Source organism: Cucumis melo, chromosome 10 (assembly GCF_025177605.1).
Source record: "Cucumis melo cultivar AY chromosome 10, USDA_Cmelo_AY_1.0, whole genome shotgun sequence".
In the NCBI taxonomy this organism is placed as follows: Eukaryota; Viridiplantae; Streptophyta; class Magnoliopsida; order Cucurbitales; family Cucurbitaceae; genus Cucumis; species Cucumis melo.
In genome coordinates, this window is record NC_066866.1 from 8,868,015 (window position 1) to 8,873,317 (window position 5,303).

The 5,303-nt window shown below is 33.8% G+C and overlaps 1 long non-coding RNA gene across 3 annotated transcripts; it reads left to right on the forward strand.

Moving 5' to 3' along the window:
- Nucleotides 1–2,097: 2,097 nt before the first annotated feature.
- LOC127151128 (uncharacterized) lies at nucleotides 2,098–4,605 on the forward strand. 3 transcript variants are annotated; one of them, XR_007823869.1, is made up of 4 exons: nucleotides 2,098–2,401; nucleotides 2,510–2,585; nucleotides 3,408–3,459; nucleotides 3,802–4,605. It is a non-coding gene; the product is annotated as an uncharacterized LOC127151128 (long non-coding RNA). The 3 variants fall into 3 exon arrangements; XR_007823868.1 differs by lacking the exon at nucleotides 2,510–2,585 and having other exon boundaries at nucleotides 3,802–4,252; XR_007823867.1 differs by lacking the exon at nucleotides 2,510–2,585 and having other exon boundaries at nucleotides 3,844–4,252.
- The last annotated feature ends 698 nt before the right edge of the window (nucleotides 4,606–5,303 follow it).

A 5,303-nucleotide genomic window follows, 5' to 3' on the forward strand; every position in this document is an offset into this window, starting at 1 on the left:
TTGTGCTGAGTTAGATGCAACGAGAAGTGGTACAACCAAGTTTACAGAAGTAATGAGTGTCCATACGGTTCAAATCCATAGGGGAAGAAGCAACGGAAAAGTAATCAATCATGCATTTTACAGCATAAGTGCCAATAACGGAAATGATTGGTAGGATAGCACACTCTGCCATGCACTTGACAAACCACTTCGTTGTATCTAGTACATGTGTAGATTTTTCAGCAAATAAGCTCAAAATGAAGTAAATTAGAACATTTGACCTCATTTTTGCTCAAATTTAGATGTGGACTTATCCTTGATTACATTATTAGTTTGATCTCAATAACCTAAATCCAATAAACTAACATGATGAGTCTTGAATACTATGTAAAGATATATAGGAATAACCGTTCAAGATACAACTTAAAAGATATATATATATATATATATATATATATATATATATATATATATATATATATATATGCTTAAATCTGGAATATGACTTTTAAACCAATGATTTTTTTTAACCACTAATTTTTGTTTATTTATTAAATATAATCCCAGCTCCTTCTTGTTCGATCTTTTTGGCTTCTTATGCTTTCATGCATGTTTGATCACATGTGTTTGCACAACTTTCTACTTCTTCTCGGTTGCCAAGTTCATAGAAAACAATCCAATATGGTTAAAAACATACGTCAAAACTTTAGAAATAATGAGATAAAAATTTAATATAAATACGACTAATCTTATTAACTGTCACTCACGACAAGGTTAACTCTAGAAATTTGAGAAAAATTATGTTATGTCAAAGAATTAATCGGAAAAAAATCTAAATGACGGTATACAAATAGATATATACGTATAATAATAAATATAAGTAATAAGGAAAGTATATAGAAAGTTTCTGACTAAGGTCTTTTTTGGTGCTGAGTTTGGTGAAACGAGAAGTGGTACAACCAAGTTTACAAAAGTAGTAAGTGTTCATACGGTTCAAATCCATAGGTGAAGAAGCAACGAGAATGCAATCAGCCATGCATTTTACAGCACAAATGCCAATAACGGGAATGATTGGTAGGACAACACACTCTGCCATGCACTTGACAAACCACTTCGTCGTATCTAGTACTGCTGTGTATCTTCCAGCAACTAAGCTCAAGATGAAGTAATTTAGAACAATTGACCTCATTTTAGCTCAAATTTCGATGTGGAGTTATCATTTATTATATTATTAGTTTGATTTTAATAACATAAATCCAACAAACTAACATGATGAGTTTTGAATAATATGTAAAGACATATAGGAATCAATGTTCAAGATACAACTTAAAAGATATATATATGCTTAAATCTGGAATATTGGTTTTAAACCAATGATTTTTTTGAACCACTGATTTTTGTTTATTCATTAAAGCTAATTCCAGCTCCTTCTCTTTTCATTTTTTAGCTTCTTAAGCTTTCATGCATGTTTGATCACATGTGTTCACACAAAATTCTAGAAAAATCTAAATGTCGGTATACATTTAGATATATACGTATAATAATTAAAATAAGTTGTACTAAGGAAATTATATAAAAAGTTTCTGACCAGGGTCTTTTTTTTGTGCTGAGTTTGGTGAAATGAGAAGTGGTACAACCAAGTTTACAGAAGTAATGAGTGTTGATACGGTTCAAATCCATAGGAAAAGAAGCAACGGGAATGCAATCAGCCATGCATTTTACAGCACAAGTGCCAATAACAGGAATGATTGGTAGAATAGCACACTTTGTTATGATCTTGGTAAACCACTTCGTTGTATTTATCACATGTAAGCCCTCGTTCCATTCTCTTTTATTTTATCTATATATTTTATATCTCTTAAATGGTGAAAAACAAGTTGGAATATTTTTATACTCCTTAAGATAAATTCGTGTTAATTAATGGAGTTTTAAAGTATAATTTGTTTTGTATGGGTATTGAAAAGAATGAAGGAGGGTAAAAAGGAAGTTTAAATTTAAAGAGATGTGCATTTTTGTCCTTCCACCATTATTTTTTTAGTTTAAAAAAATATATTAATAAAAATAAAATTAACTTCTTCTTCTTCTTCTCCTTCCTTACCCTTCTTGACTGACCATTTCTCTTCCTCTCCCAATTCTTCTTTCGCTCACCATTTCTCCTCTAGCCGACGCCTCCATCAGCATCCCTCACCGCGTGTGACTTGACGGACGACGGTTGCACATCGACGCAACCCAGCAACCGCCTTGCATCTCTCCCTCACGTGATTGGAGCGCCTTGGCTTGCCGACACTAGATCCACCACCGTCGGCCGTCCATCTAATCGGACGACGACCACTCCTTGTGTGGTTTAACTCACCGCTCATTTTCGGCCAGACGCAGGTGTTCGAAGCCATAGTTTTCGTGGGTAGTTTGATCTTGGAATTGGGTAAGTTTTTGCTTGTTTTAGTGTATTTTAGTTGGGTTTGTGAAAGATTTTTAATTACCCATTAAGTTTCAACTCAATTTCACAATACCCATTACTCTTTGATGCTAGATTTTATTATTAGAGGAATTTTTTCCGCTGTACAGCCATTCAAAAACTCAAATTGGGCGTTCTTGGCACAACTTGTGTAAGATTCTAAGCTTTATTAAATGGGTCTTTCGAATCCTTTAATTATTGGTGCCAATAATAAACAGACCATGGTTTATGGATGCTAGTATTCGTTAGTTGAATGCTATTGGAGCGATTTTTTTGAAATTAGATTACTTTGCTAAGTTCTTGAGTAGCCGTGATGTCGGATGCATAATTTGAAATTTGAGGGTACTTAGAGTGCTCTCCGTTGAAGTTATGGGTGCTTTGTTAAGTCTTTGGGAAGTTTTGGAATAATTTTATTGGATTTTTCCTAGAATTGAAGGTTGAAGGTTGAAAATAGAAAGAGAAGACAGATTTCAGGTTTCGTGCATGAATCTGTGAAGACGATGTTGTGTTGAGTAGTTAGAAGTGTAGAGAAATGGAGTTAGGATCTCTATTTGGTATGGTTGGAAAGCTTATTCAATGTACTACAACTTTTATGAAGAAATTGTGAGCTAAATATGATTGGAAATAAGCTTAATTTCATAAACAAGTTAGAGGATAGCAGAAGACTCTGTTTTTAAACACTCTCTGTTTTGGACCAATTCTGTAGCAATTCATTTGGAATCGTATTTTTCTTCCTTCATGTAAATTATATAGGACATCAAAATGAAGATTTTGACATAAAGAACACTCATTTTGGTTAAGTATTGAAAGAGTTATGATCATTTGAAGTTCATGTTACGAATCTGGAAAATTTTGAGAAATTAAGAACCTTAGGAACTAAAACAAGTTTGATTTTGGCCTTATAAAGTATGTTGAAGATTGTTGTGTCGTCTCCCTTTTGAAGATAATTAGTAGACGCTAATCGTTGTTTCAGGCCAAATTGAAGTGGGGAAAGCGTATAAGCTCGAGGGATCGAGTTACTGACTGTGAGTGATTTATTTTTTTTATGCTTCCTTTATACATATATACGTTATCTCTTGACATTGCTTGGAAACTACCATGATCTAAACCATGACCACGTTTTCGTTATTGTTTAAACAATGAGTTTATACATTGAGATTTCAAAAATGTTCATAACTCAAAGTTGATAAAAATGGGTTTAAAGTCGTTGTTTCCATTAATACTTAAATGATATGTTTAGTCATTATGATTTTGAGAATGTGTATGCCTTGATTTTTATAAAATCATGTTTCAAGTTTTTAGTTTATACTTTATTTTGAATTATACTAAACCGATGCTTATGGTAAATGTTTGTGATTACCCTAAAGGCTTCGTGAATGTGTTTCCGTAACGCCACCTACGGTTGTCAGGGGATTTCGAGGCTGAAAGAGGTCGTGACCGGAGATCCAAGAACCTGAGCGTAGGTGAGGACATGGATGGAGGATTGTGATATGGCTTCGGGCCTAGCTTACCCCATGGTTGGGTGGCTTTATGTGCACATAGGAGCGATATGTAGTTACTATGGTAGGTGCTTCCTTGGCCGCGTGTTTCCTTGTGGATATGGAACACGTGTGAGCTATTCCTGGGCCGTATACTTAGTATGCTATCATGGTTGGTTCGATTGGTTGACGATTGATATCATGGTGGGTACTACGGATGCGTGAGCTAGTTTTGGCCGCATGATGCTTTATCATGTGCGAGCTATTTTTGGTTGTATCCTTAGATGCCTTGCCATGGTTGTACAGATTACAGGTTTGTTGATGGACTAATGGGTATGAGTTAATGACGCTTTTCACAAATATTATACTTCTAATGCATATTTATAATTTTTCTCTTTAAGCATGTTTTATGAGCTTTATATTTAAGAAACTTGTCACTCACTAAGTATTCGACTTACAGTTAAATGTTTTCTTCCCCCTCAGGTAGTGTACAAAGGTCAAGCGTTGATTGATCTCTTGTCATCAGTCGTAGATCTCCATTATTCTTTTGTATGTTTGTAGTTATTTTTTTTTGTAATGCATCATGGAGTGATTAGATGTAGCGAGAGTGAGGCCAAGAACTTGTATAGGAGATCCTTCTTTAGAACAAAATCATTTTGTATGTAATTTTAGTCAAATTATGAACTTTACTGAAACCTTGAAACTGTCTGGATAAGTGTCAGGTGAGACACACTTGTTTTGTGTTGTGGAGTTTTGAAGTTATATAAAATTATATGGAAGTGCAAAAGAAAAAAAAGTCTTCCATTTTATAGGTTTGGTTAATCCATATTTTAAGAGAGGTTCTGCCGAAATTTTTATAGAATTTTCTTGAAAAAGGTTTTACAAATCCTATAAATGAAAGGAATGAGTTTAAGGAGTAGATTCACACCACGTTCTAGGTTAGAGGGGAAAACTTAGACCGGGGTGTGACAGCACAGGTGTGGATTTTCCAGCAACTAAGATCAAAATGAAGTGAATTAGAACAATTGACCTCATTTTTGCTCAAATTTGGATGTGAAGTTATCCCTGATTATATTATTAGTTTGATCTTAATAACCTAAATCCAATGAACTAACATGATAAGCCTTGAATAATATGTAGAGACATATAGGTATCAATGTTCAAGATACTTAAAAGATATATATATATATATATATTTAAATCTGGAATATGGTTATTAAACTAATGATTTTATTAACCACTGATTTTAATTTATTCATTGAAGCTAATCCCAGCTCCTTCTCCTTTGATCTTTTTGGTTTCTTAAGCTTTCATGCATGTTTGATCACATATGTTCACACAACTTTCTACTTTCCTCTCGGCTGCCAAGGTCATAAAAAACAATCGAACAT